At 35.7% G+C, this 22,643-nt stretch overlaps 1 long non-coding RNA gene and 2 other non-coding genes across 3 annotated transcripts in view; 1 reads left to right on the plus strand and 2 right to left on the minus strand.

Annotated features, from left to right (window-relative positions):
• Window positions 1–22,643, plus strand: part of LOC138696955 (uncharacterized) — a 375,310-nt gene that overhangs the window by 101,419 nt on the left and 251,248 nt on the right. The gene's annotated exons all lie outside the window — the stretch shown is intronic.
• TRNAD-GUC (transfer RNA aspartic acid (anticodon GUC)) lies at window positions 20,914–20,985 on the minus strand. The gene has a single exon. It is a non-coding gene; the product is annotated as a tRNA-Asp (tRNA).
• TRNAD-GUC (transfer RNA aspartic acid (anticodon GUC)) lies at window positions 21,200–21,271 on the minus strand. Its single transcript has one exon. It is a non-coding gene; the product is annotated as a tRNA-Asp (tRNA).

Consider the following 22,643-nt stretch of genomic DNA (forward strand, 5'->3'; position numbering starts at 1 on the left):
TACTTATTAGAGAAATTCCACAAAACCTATTTTCCTTCCATTATTATCGTATAATTTTATTCTTCAATTACAAAATTGTCTCCACCACTCTACCTAACCTGTTAAGTCGTGACGAAATAGTGTATTATGAAACAAATTTATGATGTTATTCTTCATGTCGAATCATCCATGGCACTAGTCAATGTTTAGGGATCCATTGCGAGTTTCCTAATTTTGACAAGTGCAATAACTGTTTCATATGTTTATTTTTTATACGACAGCATTACAAAATAATTACTAAAGAAATAACATCATATTTGTAATGATGCATGACGGGTACTTTGATATCGTAGTCTATGAAGAAAAGGGTTACTATGACAACGATGATGTATTAAAATATTATAGCACGGCAAACAGTTTTATAATATCGTGTGTTTATTTCCAAATGGGAGCGTCCGCCATTTGTTTCCGTTTATCTATTTGCCAAGCCTAAGCAAAGTATTCTAACATAGTAATAATAATAATAATAAAAATAATAATAATAATAATAATAATAATAATAATACTTACTTACTTACAAATGGCTTTTAAGGAACCCGAAGGTTCATTGCCGTCCTCACATAAGCCCGCCAGCGGTCCCTATCCTGTGCAAGATTAATCCAGTCTCTATCGTCATACCCCACCTCCCTCAAATCCATTTTAATATTATCCTCCCATCTACGTCTTGGCCTCCCTAAAGGCCTTTTTCCCTCCGGTCTCCCAACTAATACTCTATATGCATTTCTGGATTCGCCCATACGTGCTACATGCCCTGCCCATCTGGATTTAATGTTCCTAATTATGTCAGGTGAAGAATACAATGCGTGCAGTTCTGCGTTGTGTAACTTTCTCCATTCTCCTGTAACTTCATCCCGCTTAGCCCCAAATATTTTCCTAAGCACCTTATTTTCAAACACCCTTAACCTATGTCCCTCTCTCAGAGTGAGAGTCCAAGTTTCACAGCCATACAGAACAACCGGTAATGTAACTGTTTTATAAATTCTAACTTTCAGATTTTTCGACAGCAGACTGGATGATAAAAGCTTCTCAACCGAATAATAACAGGCATTTCCCATATTTATTCTGTGTTTAATTTCCTCCTGAGTGTCATTTATATTTGTTACTGTTGCTCCAAGATATTTGAATTTGTTGAATTTGATAATAATAATAATAATAATAATAATAATAATAATAATACTAATACTTACTTACTGGCTTTTAAGGAAACCGGAGGTTCATTGCCGCCCTCACATAGATCCCTATCCTGAGCAAGACCAATCTAGTAATAATAATAATAATAATAATAATAATAATACTAATACTTACTTGCTGGCTTTTAAGGAAACCGGCGGTTCATTGCCGCCCTCACATAGATCCCTATCCTGAGCAAGACCAATCTAGTAATAATAATAATAATAATAATAATAATAATAATAATAATAATAATAATAATAATAATACTAATAATAATAATAATAATAATAATACTAATACTTACTTACTGGCTTTTAAGGAAACCGGAGGTTCATTGCCGCCCTCACATAGATCCCTATCCTGAGCAAGACCAATCTAGTAATAATAATAATAATAATAATAATAATAATAATAATAATACTAATACTTATTTACTGGCTTTTAAGGAAACCGGAGGTTCATTGCCGCCCTCACATAAGCCTGCCATAGATCCCTATCCTGAGCAAGACCAATCTAGTAGTAGTAGTAGTAATAATAATAATAATAATAATAATAATAATAATGCTTTATTTATTCTGGCAGAGTTAAGGCCATGAGGTCTTTTCTTTCACTCAACCAGAGGATAAAAAGGAAATACATGATAATATAATGTTACTACAAGAAACAGTTAAAGACAAAATCGAAACAGAAAAATATGCATAATCGAAAAGTTAGGAAATTTCCGAAAATTAGCTGTGTTTTCATCCTACAACTAACTGACACTAACAACAATCCAGGCTGATAGGCGACGATAGAAAACAAAACATATGAGAACAATTGAATCAGATCTATAAACAATTAAATACCCTTTCAAATTTAAGTATCATCACAGTCTAGTATATACAGTCACGAAGCTCAATACGTAGGGAATATGCATCCATAGATAGTTGTTAACCACTAGGATTGCTACTATCGCCTCCTCACAATGTGAACTAGTACCGGCACAGTCTATTGTTCCTAGCACCCTCAACAACTCAAGCTTCGTGACTATATATATTAGACTGTCATATCATAATATAGGAATTTCATTCAAAATTTTAAAGAGGGGAGGGGGTTAACCTGAAATGCAATTAAAACTAGTTTTAAACTTTCTCTCAGTATCTAAATTGACGTCTTTTCTTTTTGTTTAAACTATATTTATTTAAGTAAATAGTTATTTAGACTGGGAAGTTTTGAAGTGGAAGCCCTGTATACTGCTGTCACGAGTGTGGTAAACAAAACTACAGAAGCACTTCTGGTTAGTCCATTCACTAAGGCTGTTAAATTTGACAATTATCGAACTTAAATACTTACTTAAACTAGATGACAGATTAAATTATATTATTACTTTATAAACTAGTTACAACTGTGAATTATAATATATAACCTGGTACACTGTGCGTTCTAAAATAAGATGTTTCATTTGGACTTGAAAGCGTTTAAGGTCGGGCAGCCCCTAACATCTGTAGGTAATGAATTTCAAGAATGGATATTGTCTAGTGTAAAAGACGAAGAATACGCGGCTGTTCTGTAGAGAGCGACTGACAATAAAGTGTCGTGTCGTGAACGTGTATACAGATTATGATGTGTGGATAGATTATGAAATCGTGATGCAAGATGTTCAGGAGTGGATGTATGCAAAATCTGATAGAGAAAAGAAAGGCAATGTAAACTGCGTCTGCCAGCCAGTCGGAGCCAAGACAATTCATTGAAAGATGGTGAGATATGATCATTGAGACGGATATCTATATATATATATATATATATATATATATATATATATATATATATATATAATTTGAACTGATAATGGAAATTACGGGAAAACGGCTGAACAGATTTTAATAAATGACCCCTCATTTTGAAGCTTGGAACTCAAAGTTTTTCAGAAAAATAGTAGTTTTCAGTGAAATGTCAATTTTTCAACAAAATTTTCCTATTTTACAAAATCCATCTGTCGTCAGTTTTGAGAACTAGCTAAACTAGCTAATTGCATTTCAGAATAAAACAAAACACACTCTACAGTAAACAATATTACACGAAGGCCATGATCTGCAAGAATGCTGACATATTTAGAGCTCAAATTAAATTGGTTATTAAAAACTTAACTTACTAAAAATAATTTACAGGTTCGATTCTGTGGTGTGTAATTTTCTGGGTACAGCTGTGTATTTGATATTAAAAATTACAAAACTTGAAGTGGTTTGATGACATTATTACCATTAGAAATGAAATATTATTGTAGTTAATGCCATGATGTGACTATTTTTCATTAATTATACATATTAATGCTATATTGATGATATGAAAGTGAAACGTTTTGGGGTTATATAAGTAGATGTAGAGAACAACTTAAATCAGATTTTGATTTCTATACTTTACTGAGTGGCGGCTATATAGTATATATAGTATATGTTACTGAAAGCTATAAAACTTACGTAAGATAATAATATTATTAAAAATCAAATGTTTTTATAGTCATTAATCAAGTGGGGTTGGGTCTTTTTCATATATTTAATGGCGGTGTGGTGTAGATATTTATATGCGTGGTTCTCTTCAGTATTGGCTCGAGAGAGAGTATCTTTCATTATTATGGAAGCAAATAACTTCCAGAATGTCTGGTATTCTTCATTGAAAATAAATGTGAAAAATGTTTATTTGAACGTCTAATGAACTTAGTTTGCAGCATTTGCTGCACAAGCCACTAGTTACATATAAAACGAACACAGGCATTATGGACAAGCTGTAATTTTTTAGTCAGGTCATGACTGAGATCACTTAATAGAACGTTGCAGTAATCGAACTGCGGCATGATTAGTGTCTGGACTAAGATTTGTTTTAATTTAAGAGGAAGAAATATGTGTATGCGTCGAAGTGAGTGCGGTATAGAAAACAGTATATGCTTGTGATTTGTTTGTTAAACTTCCTATGTTTTGAGATTAAACTTCCTTCTTATCCATGTCCTTATAGGCACAAAACCGATTCCAATTGAAAATGAACATAGGGCACAAGTTATGCTGTTTATTGCCTGGGTGTCGCTGGGCAGTAACCTGAACACGTCACATTGCTGACAAGTAACTCCATCTGTTAGCACAATCATAAAGCACACACAAATTCCACAATTTGGGACATGTGGCCGAAATCTACGGCTGACCACTAGGATCCAGAATACAAAGCAGAGGTTAAATGAAAAATACAATATGATTGCGGAGAGAATACGGAACAATGATAAATTTAAAAACAAAGTATAATTTGATTTCGGAGAAACATGAGATGAAAATACATTGAAGAGTAATGAAATGAAGAAAAAAAAAATTACATAGTATTATACAAGTGATTGTGTAAAATGGATAATGAATCTCTCAATACCTTTACACAAATTTTGTTAATGTCCTCACTAGAAAATTTAAGAGAAAGGAGAATGGTTTTGGTTAACTTAAATGAAGTTCCCCTAGCGCCAAAAAGAAGTTCTTTCACTTACCATGTATTAATATTCATTTTGTATCTCTCACTGAAGTGAGGAATACATGGGTTGTAAATAGACTTCTTTTCATCGTTAACGTTATTGGCTTGTTGATCATCCTTCTCGAAACGGACAGTGGGGTCAAGAATGAGGCTTCTTTGATTCCGGCGATCGATGGCTATAATGTCTGCTCTTCTCGTTGACCCATTCTCAGCCAAGCAGTGCATTTCTTCGTAAACATCCTACTTTGCCTTCCGAAGAGTGGTTGCGATGGAGCTTCTCACTTTATGGTGGCGATTGTTCCTCAGTAGTTCTCCTTTAGGGCAATAACCCAAAACATGCCCAAGGGTTTCTACTTCGCTGCATAGAGTTAACAGGAACGAAAAAAAAAAGTTATGCAATCATATGTTTTAGTTGGCATGGTAACATTTTACGGCTCTGGTACAACAATGTGGAATATTATGCATGATTTTCAATTAACGCTAAAGACTGTTTATAATGCTGGAGTACAAAAAGTGAAATTATTTTCAAGCAGAATTATTAGACTAGACAAAAATACATTTCTTTCACGATATATTATACTATATCATGGTTAACGGATAATGAATGAGTTATAACGGACTAAGATAAAGTCTTTGCTTTCCTGTGGCAGTAAAGCGAGGATATTTGGCCCTGCTTTGTGTGCATAACGTGTATAAACCTGTGATTTGGACATCGGAACTCAAAACACGCTAACAGACTGACACAAGTGGGTGCTAATAATCGCTGCAGGTTTGAATTTGCCGAATGGCCTACTTCCCTCGAGAAGCAACAAGTCACGAAAATGAATGTTACAGCTTCCTTCGAGACGAATCAAATGTGGGTCAAGTGGAGGTAATGATAGTGCAAGGATACTTACTGTATATAAATAGCCTCAAGTTCTTTACTAATGCCTTATGTTTCTTCTCTATTTTGTAGTCTTTATTATTCCTCTTCCTCGCTTCCTTTTTCTGCTTTTCCTGCACTTCTATTTTCGTCTTTTCCACCTTCTCTTTCGTCATCATTTTTTACCTTCTATTATCTACTTTTCCTTCTAATATTAGTTATGTCTCCCACTTCTCCACCTCATCCTTACTCCTCTGACTTGTCCTTTCTCTTTCTCTCATTTTCCTTCTCTCATTTCTACGCCATCATATTACTTTCTTCTGTTCACCTCTCCTATTCTCCTCATAATACAGTACATACATTTTATCTTTCCACGCTCGTACAGGTAGGAAGCGGCAGTGCACAACGTAGCTGTACGCATGCTAGCGTGGAAAGATAAAATGTATGCACTATATTTACCATAACGCTTTTCTCTTCAATTTCACCCCTTGAATTAAATTTATACTATTTATATCCCTTTTTACCTCGATTATATACCCTACCCATTCTCTCTCATATACTTCGAAGTGGCGTCCACCAACGTCAATGCAGGTACCTGTTACATCAACCAATGAAACTTTGGCGTACCCTTTCAAAAATCCGAGAAGTTTCACGGACCACGTCGGCTGCAGCAAGTATCCTGGCAAACAGCTCAGCTGGATCATTTAGAGCTGTTAGTGTGCACTCAAATGTTGGTTGCTTGACGGTTGTCAGCCCACTTTGAGGTCTGTGGATATAGAGGAAAAAAAATTGGATCGGTGTCGGGTAGAGTTCCCGGGTAGCTCAGTGGGAGAGCGTTGGTACGTTTAACCAAAGGTCCTGGGTTCGATACCCAGCCCCGGAACAATTTTTCCCTCGAAATTATTCAAATTAACTTTACAGGGAGTTATTCCTGAAAGCTTGATTTGCAACTGAATACACATTCACTTGACATTTAATCCATGTATTCGCATAGTGGATGTGCAGACATGCGTTGTGTCTATGGATTTTGTGATGACAATGCATTGGCTGCATATTTAAATCGTTGAGATACCCTCTATAGCCTTAATTGAAATTGCAATTATTCTTCATTGAATCTACTCTTTAAATTTATTGCGAATATTGTTCAGGGTCATTATGATGGTATTGTTGTAAATGAACAATGGCGGAATCGAAACTCTCAAAATCTGGAAGAAACCAGCGGTATTAGTCCTGAATCTCGTAGGAACTACCGGGGAACGAACCACGTTTCTATGGGCATATTTCATTCTCTCTTTCATCCTCGCTTTATGTCGCACTTTTATCCTATTTTTGTCTCTGTAATTTTACGATTTCTTCCTTCTTTTTCTCTCCTGTGTTTTCTTCTTTTATTCCTCACGTTTCTTATTCTTCTTTTCGAGCTTCCTCTCTACTTCATAATATTATTTTCATAGAGTTCCCCTTCCCATCTCTCCACTTCTCTCATAATAGCTACCTGATTCGAGATGCCCATTACTTCTGCTCGCCTTTGAGGACTGCCGACAATACAAGCATGTACAGTTCCAGAAAAAAATTGCCACAGGCATGTATAGTTCCAGAAAAAAATTGTCACAGGCCTGTACAGTTCCAGAAAAAAAGTTTCCACAGGCATGTATAGTTCCAGAAAAAAATTGTCACAGGCATGTACAGTTCCAGAAAGAATTGCCACAGGCATGTATAGTTCCAGCAAAAATTGCCACAGACATGTATAGTTCCAGAAAAAAATTGCTACATGCATGTATATTTCCAGAAAAAAATTGCTACAGGCATGTATAGTTCCAGAAAAAAATTGCTACAGGCATGTATAGTTCCAGAAAAAAATTGCCACAGGCTGTATAGTTCCAGAAAAAATTGCTACAGGCATGTATAGTTCCAGAAAAAAATTGCCACAGGCTGTATAGTTCCAGAAAAAAATGCTACAGGCATGTATAGTTCCAGAAAAAAATTGCTACAGGCATGTATAGTTCCAGAAAAAAATTGCCACAGGCATGTCTAATTCCAGAAAAAAATTGTCACAGGCATGTATAGTTCCAGAAAAAAAATTGCTACAGGCATGTATAGTTCCAGAAAAAAATTGCTACAGGCATGTATAGTTCCAGAAAAAAAATTGCCACAGGCTGTATAGTTTCAGAAAAAAATTGCTACAGGCATGTATAGCTCCAGAAAAAAATTGTCACAAGCTGTATAGTTCCAGAAAAAAATTGCTACAGGCATGTATAGTTCCAGAAAAAAATTTGTCACAGGCTGTATAGTTCCAGAAAGAAATTGCTACATGCATGTATAGTTCCAGAAAAAAAATTGTCACAGGCTGTATAGCTCCAGAAAAAATTGCTACAGGCATGTATAGTTCCAGAAAAACAATTGTCACAGGCTGTATGGTTCCAGAAAAAATTGCTACAGGCATGTATAGCTCCAGAAAAAAATTGTCACAAGCTGTATAGTTCCAGAAAAAAATTGCTACAGGCATGTATAGTTCCAGAAAAAAATTGTCACAGGTTGTATAGTTCCAGAAAAAAATTGCTACAGGCATGTATAGTTCCAGAAATAAATTGTTCGCTTGAATATTTAAGTTCCAGATTCAAGACATTACGCATGCTCAGTGCTCCAAAGTAGTGGTACACACGAGATTGTTGTAACCCGAAAGATGCGATTGAAATTGATCTATTGTTAATAGCAGGCCTAGATGAATATCTATAATCCGTACAGTGAAATAGAATGATGATAAACGAAAAATAACCTGTATGATTAATTTAAAAAAGACTTTCTCCAACAGTATCTGAACCCTGAACTTTGTAATCTGCGAGCAAGCACGCTAGCCCAGAGCTATTGGAATGCTTTCGATGAATTGTCATAGTCGGGTTTGTCGTACTATGTCGTGTTTGTTTAATAATGACTCTCAGACATCAATTTATCTTATCCATGTTGAATCTTTCGTACACTACTTTTAACACTTGAATATAAATAATTGATTAAATGACGATCTTACTTGTGTTAATTATGTAAGCTTGTGCGGCTTGCAGCTGTTTCGGTGCTATTCGACACCATCCTCAGAGCCTACTAGATCTTGGCGCTATCTCAACTTCGCTGCCTGTTGTGTGGGTGCGTTCGTGTGATGAAGAGTTGAGTCAAATAGTGTGTGTGTTCTGATATTGATCTGTGTGTTGAGAATTTGTTTGGGGTGTGTTTTAGTGTGTCTGTATATTTCATATTTTTCTAGTGTGTTGAGTTTTTGGTTAACTAATACACATAACTAATGCTAACCACACATACAATAACATAAATACAGACATGGAAATCCTACACATACAACCCAAAAACCAAAAACTCAACACACTAGAACAATATGAAATATACAGACACACTAAAACACGCCCCAATCAAATCCTCAACACACAGATCAATTTCAGAACACACAGTATTTGACACAACTCTTCATCACACGAACGCACCCACACAACAGGGAGCGAAGTTGAGATAGCACCGAGATATAGTAGGCTCTGAGGATGGCGTCCAATAGCACCGAAACAGTTGTAAGCCGCACAAGCTGATATAATTAACACGAGTAAGATCGCCATTTAATCAATAATTTATCTTATTTTCAGATTAATTTTAGTTGTGAAATATTTTCCTGTAATACTATTCAAATAATACTGGGTTGAAAACCGTTGTCAAATAGTTGTGGTGTGAATCGTGCTCTGCAAGGAGCTTCAAGAGTCGGGCAATTTTTCTTCTGCAACTGTACTGTGTCTGAACTCTTCAGTGTGACCCGTAGGTATATTTCGGTCCATTCATTGGCAGCTTCAACTGGTATTGTTTAACGGGAAGCATCAAATTGGTTGCCAGGTAAGGTATAGTCAAGGCCGGATCTTTACAACCAATTACAGAGACAAGGTGGGGATTTCCAGGTGCATGCTCGTAGGTTCAAATTAGGTAGTGAACAACTTGAAGTTCGATTTTTATCTGCTTCCTTCCACCCCATCTTCCAGCACGTCTCATTAATGAGAGATTGCGGTGCGGTATTGCGCAAGCCTTATTTAGTAAACAATACGCAATTCAGACCTCTAACCCCACGGAGACCTTTATGAATTTTCTGTGCTTCGATCAGGCGAGGACCAGAATTGCTCAAGACTGTGTTGCAACCTGTAGGCTCACTTTCGCGTCGAGACGTACAATTCACACATGTCGAAGCCTCCGCGATGCTCTCTCAAGATTTCCCTTTCAGTTCAAGGACGGAATATTCATAGCTTTTCGTTCCCTTTATCGTCAATCACACCTATAAAAAGTAACTATCACCTCTTAACTGGACTTTGTTCTTTGTCGCCTTAAGCAGGTTTGTCAAATTTAACAGCCTTAGTGAATGAACTAACCAGAAGTGCTTCTGTAGTTTTGTTTACCACACTTGTGACAGCAGTATACAGAGCTTTCATTTCAAAACTTCCCAGTCTAAATAACTATTTACTTCAAATAAATACAATTTAAACAAAAAGAAAAGACGTCAATTTAGATACTGAGAGAAATTTTAAAACTAGTGTTAATTGCATTTCAGGTTAACCCCTTCCCCTTGGTATCAAAATATACAACAGTTTGCCTGATGACATCAAATATACAAAAAATTCTCTGAAATTTAGGAATTATATAAAAACGAAATTAATAAAATTGTATCCCTACGGTCTTGAGGATGCACGCATGGGCCTTTGAAATGAATAATGTTTCTTATATTTGATTTATTTTACATTAAATTGTAATTGTATATATTTGACCATGTCTATGCATACATTATGCCATCGACAATAAAGTTCTATCTATCTATCTATCTATCTATCTATCTATCTATCTATCTATCTATCTATCTATCTATCTGTCTGTCTGTCTGTCTGTCTGTCTGTCTGTCTGTCTGTCTGTCTGTCTGTCTGTCTGTCTGTCTGTCTGTCTGTCTGTCTGTCTGTCTGTCTGTCTGTCTGTCTGTCTGTCTATCTATCTATCTATCTATCTATCTATCTATCTATCTATCTATCTATCTATCTATCTATCTATCTATCTATCTATCTATCTATCTATCTACCTACCTACCTACCTACCTACCTACCTACCTAATCTATCTACCTAATCTATCTATCTTATCTATCTATCTATCTATCTATCTATCTATCTATCTATCTATCTATCTATCTATCTATCTATCTATCTATCTATCTATCTATCTATCTATCTATCTATCTATCTATCTATCTATCTATCTATCTATCTATCTATCTATCTATCTATCTATCTATCTATCTATCTATCTATCTATCTATCTATCTATCTATCTATCTATCTATCTATCTATCTATCTATCTATCTATCTATCTATCTATCTATCTATCGTTCTTTAAAATTTTGAATGAAATTCCTATATTATTACCAAGTAACCCATATTACCAAAAAAGTGCTTTCCATACTACATTCCTTAAACAGCATTCGAAAATTCCTTCCGCTATCACTCAAGAAAATACTAGTGGAAACACTAGTAATGCCCCACTTCGAATATTGTGATTTTCTACTGACTGACCTCAATGTCAACCAGTCGCAAAAATTACAACGTCTTCATAATTCTTGTGTTCGCTTCGTCTGACCACATTACCCCATCCTTCCAAACTCTAAACTGGCTACGGCTTAACGAACGTAGAAATTTTCATTCTCTTGTTCTCCTTTTCCAAGTCCTTCACACCTCTACACCTACCTACCTTGCCTCCCGTTTCAGTTACCTGTCATCATATCACAATCTCTTCACACGCACGCAAAATAGCCGCATACTAGCCATACCAACACATAAGACATCATCGTATGCATCATCATACACAATCTCGCTCTCGCGCTTGTGGAATACCCTAGCCAGTGACATCAGAGACTGTCGGAATTTAGTAGCGTTCAAAAGCAAATTATTAAGCATTTTCTTACTGCGTAGAGTAGGTTTAATTTTTACTTAATCAATAAAAGAAATGCTTCTCTCTTCTTAACTTCTACAATAAACTGTCTAGCTTTTATTAATCAGTTAATCTTTTAGTACTTTGATTTTTATTGTATTTGTAAATTTAATATTAATTGTGATTATAATTGTAATTGTATTCTTAATATTGTAGTTGTAATCCCCTGGTAGAGGGGAAGAGAAGGCCTGATGGCCTTATCTCTACCAGGTTAAATAAATAAATAAATAAATAAATAAATATGATACCACAGTCTAGTATATAGTCATGAAGCTTGAGTTGTTGAGGGGCTAGGAACAATAGACTGTGCCGGTACTATTTCACATTGTATGTAATGAGGCGATAGTAGCGATCCTAGTGATCAGCAACTATTCTATGGATGCATATTCCCTGCGTATTGAGTTTCGTGACTGTATATACTAGACTGTGATGATACTTAAATTTGAAAGGGTATTTAATTATTTATAGATCTGATTCAATTGTTCTCATATGTTTTGTTTTCTATCGTCGCCTATCAGCCTGGGTTGTTGTTAGTGTCAGTTAGTTGTAGGATGAAAACACAGCTAATTTTCGACAATTTCCTAACTCTAATTAATTAAAGATGATGTCTGTTCTCTCTTGAAGGCTATACACCATTTATAAATAATTCAATACCGATACCCAAATACAACTAATACATTAAATGCTGAACAGTCATTGTAGTTTTATTCTCTTCAGCTCTAATCAACAACAACAATCCGGGTTACCAGGCGACGATAGAAAACAAAAGATGTGAACAACAAATTCCACAATTTGGGACATCTGGCCAAAATCTACGGCTGACCACTAGGATGCAGAATGCAAACCAGAGGTTAAATGAAAAATACAATATGATTGCGGAGAGAATACGGAACAATGATAAATTTAAAAATAAAGTACAATTTGATTTCGGAGAAACATGAGATGAAAATACATTGAAGAGTAACGAGATGAAGCGAAAAAAAAATTACATAGTATTATACAAGTGATTGTGTAAAATGGATAATGAATCTCTCAATACCATTAAACAAATTTTGTAATGTCCTCACTAGAAAATTTAAGAGAAAGGAGAATGGTTTTTGGTTAACTTAAATGAAGTTCCCCTAGCATCAAAAAGAAGTCCTTTCACTTCCCATGTATTAATATTAATTTTGTATCTCTCACTGAAGTGAGGAATACATGGGTTGTAAATAGACTTCTTTTCATTGTTAACGTTGTTGGCTTGTTGATCATCCTTCTCGAAACGGACAGTGGGGTCAAGAATGAGGCTTCTTTGATTCCGGCGATCGATGGCTATAATGTCTGCTCTTCTCGTTGACCCATTCTCAGCCAAGCAGTGCACTTCTTCGTAAACCTCCCACTTTGCCTTCCGAAGAGTGGTTGCGATGGAGCTTCTCACTTTATGGTGGCGATTGTTCCTCAGTAGTTCTCCTTTAGGGCAATAACCCAAAACATGCCCAAGGGTTTCTACTTCGCTGCATCCTGGATGACGACACTTTTGATCTTGAATGGAACGACCTGGCACCGATCGTACTGCTGCGATGTTTGTGGACATCTTTATGGCATTGGTCCACTCTGAGGATGATATCCCTCTTCTATTACTAATCCAAGAGTTGTTTTTTGGATCTTCAGTGTAAGTTACCACTCCTTTGCCTTTTTGTGGAAGACGGCACCAATCATTAAACGACCTCCGCCGTAACTCAGATCTTAAAGTGCAAATCTAGTCTTTCAGGTGAAGCTTCCTGTAAAGCAGATTTGAATAATTTCAAGGGAAAAATTGTTCCGGGGCCGGGTATCGACCACAATTCCAAGACACACAGAGTTTGTGTGCACTCGATGTGGGTCTCTGGCGTTTCGTCAGCCCACGCGAGTTGTGTGGATATAAAGGGAAAAGTTGAGACGGTGTCGGGTGGAGTTTCCGGGTAGCTCAGTTGGGAGAGCGCTGGTACGTTCAACCAGAGGCCCCGGGATCGATACCCGGCCCCGGAACAATTTTTTCCCTTGAAATTATTCAGATCTTAAACTTCGGCCTGTCATCGAATGTGCTTCTGCGTTGTTGGGAAGGTTTAATTGTGAAAGAGCTTCTTGTTTTCCAGTTTCAAGATTCCTGCAGAAATGGAGATGTTCGTCATTTATTTTTAAAAGACTTCTGGCAATGTTGTAGTGTTGGAGGTGTACTTCCCATTCAGCATTAAATAAACCAAGGCCACGAAGATTCTTCGGAGCATATAGCATGTCATTCGGACAATCATGCGGTAAACCCACAATTTCCTTAGCATCTGTCCGGACAATTTTATCAACGAGATGTATAAACAATAGTTGACCACTCTTTTAAATTAAATTATCGTAATTTAGGTGAGCCATTTGAAATTTCAAAGTCCGAGGGGATGAAACCTAAAATGAAATTTTATTTGTTCTGGTTATAAACTTCTTCCTCACTATCTAAATTGACTTTTTTTGTTTAAATTTAATTTAATTGAAAGAAGTAATTGTTTAGACTGAAAAGTTTTGAAATGAAAGGCCTATATCTACAGTTTACACTACAGGATGGTCCACATTAAGTGTTACATGTTATGACCTATTAAATGGATCAATAAAATTAATTGCTGTTTTATTTAAATTTCGATAGAGGAAGGGGGGGCTTTTAAATTGCGTCATGGACGGCATTCCGTTGTATCTCCGAAATAAAAGTAAAATAGCGAGTGAAGTTTATTTTCATTTCACTTTGATAGACTTCTATTAATTTTTACGTTCCTGTTGTGATGAAGTAATTCCAACCTTACTTCTAATATTTTTTTAACTTAACTTAAATTACAAATTAATGTACTTTATTTGCAGGTTTCTGATTATTCTGGTATCTCATCTAATGATGTTGAATTTTGCCATGCTCTTTATGTTTTCCACGAGCGAGAAAATATGTTCAAACAATTTAAAATGACATCTCGGGTTACTAAAATTTGTGGTGGAAGAACTTGAGAAAAGACTACGTCCTCAGTTACAACCACAAACAAAATGAAATCGTACCCACTCTGAATGTAGTGTTGTTCCACCTCATACGTACTGAGACGCATATTCAGTAGGCGATGATGATTATGTTTTCTGTCTAATCGATAGAACAGTTGAAAATAAACTGGCTTTACATATGGATTTCATTTATGTTTCATAATGTTGCCACATATTTTACTGAAAATGTCAGTTAGTACTAAATGTAGTTTACTTGTTCTTAAATTAATTTTGTACAGTAGCCCTATATGTAGAAACAAACCTCGAGTTGTTTACTAATGTTCAGTTAAAAGTAACCTGCAGTTAGTGTCTTTTATACAACTGAGCATTATTTGTATAAGACAATAGTACATTATGCAACGAGCCTATAATGGTAGTAATTAAGACGCGAGTATGTTTGTTTATGAAACGACCGCAAGCGAGTTTCATAATTTTCATACGAGCGTATTAATTACCATTATAGACAAGTTTCATACGACTTTTTATGCTCGATCATATTTCTAACTTGAAATTATTCATAAGTATTCATGTTATGGTTATCTAAGTGAAGTTATTTGTCTATGAGCGGAAGTGACCTTCTAAATTGTGAGATGTGCGCAGACGCGAAAGTATTGATTTTTTCCGATGGACGAATGTCATTAACCTTGATATAATCTAGAGAATAACATGAACATTAATATTGATATAACCTGGAAATTGATTTAGAATTGAAAAACGAAATGACAAATTGAATTTATTTGAATATTATTTACAATTAACGCTAATTATTATAGTAACAGAACATAACCTTCTGCGACAGTATTGAATTTCCAGCCTCCGTGACGTTTCGCTAATTGTCTTTCGATTGCATATCCGAGAATAATCGATACTTGAGGTTTTATAATGGTACAATGGTGATTTCTCATTGGCTGAACAACTGAAGTATAATGAATAGATATACTTTAATGAGGTGCATTAAAGGGCTAATACCAGGTGTATAATTACTAAATTTCGGCATGGTCGAGTATAAAGTATTTTTTCCTCATACTTTTTTTTTACTTGGTTATTTAACAACGCTGTATCAACTACGAGGTTATTTAGCGTCGATGGAATTGGTGATAATGAGATGATATTTGGCGAGATGAGGCAATAGATTACCTGACATTTGCCTTACGGTTGGGGAAAAAACCTCTGAGAAAATCCAACCGGGTAATCATCCCAAGCGGGAATCGAACCCGCACCTGAGCGAAACTCCGGAACGGCAGGCAAGCGCCTTAGCCGACTTGTTACGCCGGTGGCTTCCTCATACTAAATATTACTTTAAAATGCCAGTAGGCCTATAAGTTCAGAGACTGTGCTCATAGATTTCTTTCTCTGTTACCTCAGAAGTTCCTCGCATTTTCCTCGGGTTAGATGTTGCAGTAGTCCCTTATTTTTGTTCTGGAAACCTGACAACTCTACATTAAAGAAACTTAAGAATTACGATCTAATGTTGAAAACAAGGCATGACCTAAGATTATGGCATAATTATGAATATTGTAATATTTAACGACTAGCAGGTAGAAAACTGTAATTAACCTTGGCTTACGTGAGGTTGCAAAACATATCGTGACTAATTGGATTGATGCAGTCTGAACTCGCTGAATGGAACTATCATGATGCCACGATCAGCTTTCGTTCAACATTTTTATGTAAGGACATAAGAAAACAAGAATTAACGGTGAATGCAGACATAATTAGGAGGTTCTTTCATAGTTAAAATGACTTGGAATATTTTAAAATTAATTAGCGACTCGAAACTTGTTACAAATTTGAATGTAAACTCGTCATCGGTACTACTGAATCCGATGATTCTTTAAATGTGAATTTTCTTCAGAATTTTGGTAAATGGAATTTTTGTCTCATATGAAAACTCAATTTTTCTAGTTTCAAAAACATATCATTTGTACCCATTATCTCAGTATTTTCTTAATTATTTGCGGCTTTCTTATGTAAGTTTTGCTATACTTTCAACAAAATATCATATCTTTGATGCCTGTTTTCTCCTATTGAAGATTTTCGACATTTTTTTTATCTTTTCAACTAACAAAAAGTATACTTCCAGTGATTGTGCAAAAGACTTCATTCAGGTGCCAAATTAAAGTTTTGATATGTGGTTATATTGTAAACTAAAATTATTCATTTAAATCATTTACAAATAGCTGATTCCAAAAATATGTTGGTGTTGTCGTCTAATGCCGGATGATTGGCAACAAAGCCATTTGTCTTCTCATACTCCAATATCTTTCATAGATATTTTCAAGATGAGCCACTGAAGTACAGATTGTAAGATAATCTAAATCCTTTTCTTCTTGTAAGTCACATAACGGACAATTTGGAGATTGATATATTCCAATTCTGTGCAAATGTTTGGCCAGAAAATCATGTCCTGTGATCAATCTTGCTGCTACAGAAGATTTCATTGGTAAATCAGGAATCACATGTGGATTTTGATACAAAATTTTCTATTTCTTTCCTTGCGATTTGAATATAAAATTTTGATTAATAATTTAATAATTTAATGAGTCGCTTTACAGAATGAAATGTTGATTTAGCAAAAATATAAAAATAGTTTTAAAAATGCATTATTTTTTCTAAAGTGCTCATATAATGTAAAGTATCTTATACAGATACAAAATTTTACTACGAGTATGTAACGCTCTCCATTTGTAGGGGATGATTTTAGCAAAATAATTTTCACTCTAGATCAATTTACAATATAGTTAAATCTGTCCATTTTTTTTCATTCCTTGTCTTTGAGCCACAAAATTTTATTTTCCCGTTTGAATGATATAAATTTATTACTTTACTACCAAGAATCATATCACCAAAGTTAGACTAACATGAAGTAAAAAATACGGATACATTTTGTCCTAAGGATCGGTGCACACATTAAGAACCGTTCTCGAATCAATTTTTTCCGAAAACATTACCCCTTTTGTCTGTTATACAGAATTGTACATTTTTCAGAATCCCTTTTTCCGAAATAAACTTCCCGAAACAGTTATGCCTCATATAGGCCTACATTTTTTCCTAACAATTATTTTCGCATGACAATTCATAGAAGTATAACAATACTTCGGCGTTGCTAAGAAATTCTTACATTACATTATAATCGACGTAAAAATGTTTGTGCTTTAATGTTTTATTTATCTTTTCATTTACAAAGAACAATTATTTGAGAGCATGCAATAGTTATAGGCCTATCTGTAAGAGAAGGGATGAAATTGCTATTTCATTGATTTCGTAGGAATGTTATAAAAAAGTTATGGAAGTCAGGGATAAATTTATTCGGAATGCAAGCGATTTTGACAAAGGAATATTCTGCAAGAGCCATCGTGCTTTTCTCTTCCTTCGAACAGAGAAGAAGCAGAGGTAGAACAAGTAAAACAAAACATGAAGCTTGCAGCCCAAGACCATCCGGAATTTCTTCCATCACAAATATTGCTGAATGAACTACAAGTTTCTCCAAGTTTTTTGCCCAAACGGTAAAATGTAAAGAAATCAGTTCGAAAGGAAAGGAGACGTGATCAACCACTCAAATCCGACATCATTAGATCTGTTTCAAAGCCCCGACAAGTACAAAAGAACTCTTCAAGGTGAGAGATTTTTATTATTATTATTTTATTGGTTACTTTACGACGCTTTATCAACTGCTAAGGTTATCTAGTGTCTGAATGAGGTGAAGGTGATAATGCCAGCGAAATGAGTCCGGGGTCCAGGGCCGAAAGTTACCCAGCATTTGTTATTAATGAGTTGAGGGAAAGCCCTGGGAAAAACCTCAACCAGGTAACTTGTTCCAACCAGGATTTGAACCCAAGTCCACCGATCAGACATGCTAACCTTACTCCACAGCGTTGGACGATTTCTTAGACTCACATCTAGAGGAAGGTAGTAATGAAGGCCAGGTAATTATAATTGACACGAAAGAAAACTTGCAATTTTTTTGTTTAAAGTGGTTTGTAGATAGCAGGTTCAAGGTTAATCCCTCTGTATTATACCCAATAATATATGCGTAAGTCCTGCCCCGTGGCGTCGTGGTCTAGAGCAGCCGCGGCGAAAATGCGACTCACGAGCACATTGTGGCTCGCAGTGCATTTCCCTTGCTTCCTACCTACAACCCCCACCCTCTCACTCACTGGAGTCAAACTCCGTTCCATTTGTATTTGTCTCTGACCTGCGAGTGGCGTATCGTCGCAATGTCTCTCTCGAAACCATGTACCTCTACAAAAACGAAAGTTTCAAGCAGGATGGGAGGATGCATTTTTTGCTGACAATATGCTGAGAATATTAAATGTATGATTTATTCACAAGTATTACTAGGAAAACGGTTGTATAACATAAAACGGCATTATAAGTTAGTACATGTTACTGATGGAACATTAAAAGGTTAAGTGTTGTTGTTGTTATTGTTGTTATTATTATTATTATTATTATTATTATTATTATTGTCATCATCATCATCATCGCTGTACGTCGATTCTTTTTCAGCAGATGTACGAATAATGCGGTTAGATCTTCAATTTAAATTCACAGATTTACAATGTGATGTTAAATGAAAGCTAGATGTAAGGACTTGACAAATGTTGAACTTTTCAAACCTTTGGCAAAAAATAAATATTTGAAGCTTCGTTCTTTCGCTTGCTCTGTTGAAGCCATGTTCGCTACAACTTACGTTTGTGAAAAATTATTTTCAACAATGAAAACAGTAAAAATCAAATTTAGATCACGACTGACAGACAACTACCTTCGTGATCAACTACGACTGGCAGTAAGCGACACAATTCCTGATTTTGAAACTCTGCCGCAGAGACATTCTGAAGACAATTAATTTTAGGTTGTGATAATGTGTCCTATGTTTTTTTGTTCATTTCTTTCTTCGTTACACATACTAAAAATTAGTTTGTAACCTGGTACTGTATATAATTTTATTTAAGTGCCTGACGTAACGAAAATGAAAAACCGTTAATGTCAGACAGTTGCTTCACTTCCCCTTCGGGTGTCCGCCTCCCTCCATAGGTGCTATGCACGTTGCAGCTTACACAGTAGCTCGGCGCACGATAGCATTTTCGCCACCGCTGGTCTAGAGCATCATGCCTAGGACTCGCATTGCGGAATGCGCGCTGGTTCGAGTCCTCATGGGGGAAGAAATTTTCTCATTAAATTTTGGCCAGTGTATGGGACCGGTGCCCATGTAGTATCGTGATTCACTTAGGGATCTACGATAGGTAGCGAAATCCGGTTACGAAAGCCAGTTATAACGGCTGGAGGATCATCGTGCTAACCACACGATTCCTCCATTCTGGTCGGATGATCGTCCAACTCTGCTTTGACATGTGGGCGTGAGGCCAGCAGTCGGCTGGTCGGTTTGGGACCTTAAAGGGACTATAGCGTCACGGAGTATTATAAGGCCTATTATTAATGTACACATATACTTTTTAATTGTTACTAACAGTTCCGCTATTTGGAATTAATGACTTACGGCAGAATGACTTTTGGAAAGTTGAAAGCAGGATTATAGCCTTTCGGAAAACAAATTTTATTCTGTTTTTTAATATTCCACGTAGCCAGCACTCCTGGTGGCCAATCCATGACAGTGTCGATCAATTTTTGTTACGATGTTGGCAGTACTTATACTGATCCTTTTTTTCCGTGCTTCTGTTGGCGATATTTTTAAAGGTTCATTTTTTAGTATTTATATTTGTGATTTATAGGGCCTACCTATTTTTCAAGGTAGAATTTATGTTAATGTGTGTATTTCTATACCTGTCTTATTACCTCTGACTGAGGTTCTAGCTAATATGTACACTGGGCTGCAAAAGAATTGCCGAGTCGAAGTCGCTATCGATTTGAAATATCGTGTTAGGAGCACTTCGCTGTATGTATGAAATAATTATTATACAAACACGTCTGAACTGGCCTGAATTTTCTAGAGAGTTCTTATTCCTTGCGAAGGAGAAATGTGTAGTTAAATGTTTGAATTGGATTCTATTTTCAGTTATGTATCTGTATTTATAACAAAATGTTATAGGGGAGACTGTTGTACCTTTAAACACTTTTCACATTTTATTTTTTTTTAATTTTGTGAAATGATATTTTTTAAATTAAAAAATACTTTTAATAATTATTGAAGATTCCTTCACAACTTCGTGTATATATTTTACTGTTCTACACATCTATTAAGGATGGAAAAAATAAAATGTAATATGTTCAAAGGTACAACAGGTTCATGTACCTTAGAACATACCCTCTTGTAAGTTGGAACACATATAATATAGGTGGGAATATAGTTGAATAATTTCGAGGGAAAAATTGTTCCGGAGCCGGGTATCGAACCCGGGACCTTTGGTTAGACGTACCAACGCTCTACCACTGAGCTACTCGGGAACTCTAACCGACACCGATCCAATTTTTCCCTCTATATCCACAGACCTCAAAGTGGGCTGACAACCGTCAAACAACCAACTTCGAGTGCATACTAACTCCGTGTGACTTAAATTGTGGTTTTCTGTTAACGAACAGTGACGTGTATTATGCAAATCAAGATTTTCAGGTATAACTCCCTGTAAAGTTGATTTGAATAATTTCGAGGGAAAAATTGTTCCGGAGCCGGGTATCGAACCCGGGACCTTTGGTTTGACGTACCAACGCTCTACCACTGAGCTACTCGGGAACTCTAACCGACACCGATCCAATTTTTCCCTCTATATCCACAGACCTCAAAGTGGGCTGACAACCGTCAAGCAACCAACTTCGAGTGCACACTAACTCCGTGTGACTTAAATTGTGGTTTTCTGTTAACGAACAGTGACGTGTATTATGCAAATCAAGATTTTCAGGTATAACTCCCTGTAAAGTTGATTTGAATATAGTTGTAAGAACTGGCAACCATATTTAAAATGTATTTGCAATCATAAACCAGAGAAGGCTGCTCTGATTGAGATTGTATTTCCTGGAGAAGCAATAACTGCTTCAACAGCTTTCTTCAAGGCATTCGGATCAAATGGGGGACCTCTTAATTCCAGATTTAGTTCGTGGCATGATCTTAAAATAAAATAAAAACAAAAACCAATAGTATTATGTACCTTGGAACATGTTCCGTGGTACAAGATGTTCTGTGTTTAAAAGTACAAGAGGGTGCACATTTAAACAAATATGGCTCCCAAAACTAGAGATTCGAATAAATTATGGAAATTAAAATATGTTATTACTCACCAGATGTTAGAGAACACATTGTACTTAATGGATGGTAACAAATACAATCTGGTTTTATGTTAGATAACATATATCAATGAACGAAATGTTTACTTTTGGTACTGAAAAAGATTCTTTCATTCACACAACTCACACTTTGCAATAAATCAAACCAAAACTACGACCAGAGCTACTTAGCGCCTTTCTCTACAATCTACTTCAGTTTGAGTCCTCTAGGTAGTAGCAAAAAATAAAAAAAACAAAAAATGTTCAAAGGTACACTATGCTAAAGGTACAACAGTCTCCCCTATTTATAATAAAACTAGTGGCTTGTGCAGCAAATACTGCTGCAAACTAAGTTCGTTAGACGTTCAAATAAAATTTTTTCAGATTTATTTTCAATGAAGAATACTTGTCTTTTTGATAGTTATTTGCTTCCATAATAATGAAATATACTCCCTCTGAATGGATTTTTTAGGCCAAATACTTTTTCTTGAACCTATCCAACTTCAGTTTTTGAGTTTCAACCCGAAAACGCAAGTATCAATGTCAGGACGATAGCAGTAGCTATTTCAGGTCATTGTAGGCAAAAGTTAAAAAAATGTTAGGTTTGCTAAGCTTTCGAACAATAGCATTTTTGTATAGCTGCTGCATGTAGAACTTGAAATGTAGAGCGTAAAATCATTTTATCCTACTAAGAGATCTTGCTGAAATGATCTGGAGACTACAAAATTTTCTAGGCCTCTTATTTTATTTTATAATACCTTTTGATCTTTCCTTAGGAACTGTAATTTTTGCTCTCTCTCGAGCCAATACTGAAGACAATGACACATATCAATATCTACACTACA

Source organism: Periplaneta americana, chromosome 3 (assembly GCF_040183065.1).
Source record: "Periplaneta americana isolate PAMFEO1 chromosome 3, P.americana_PAMFEO1_priV1, whole genome shotgun sequence".
Taxonomy (NCBI): Eukaryota; Metazoa; Arthropoda; class Insecta; order Blattodea; family Blattidae; genus Periplaneta; species Periplaneta americana.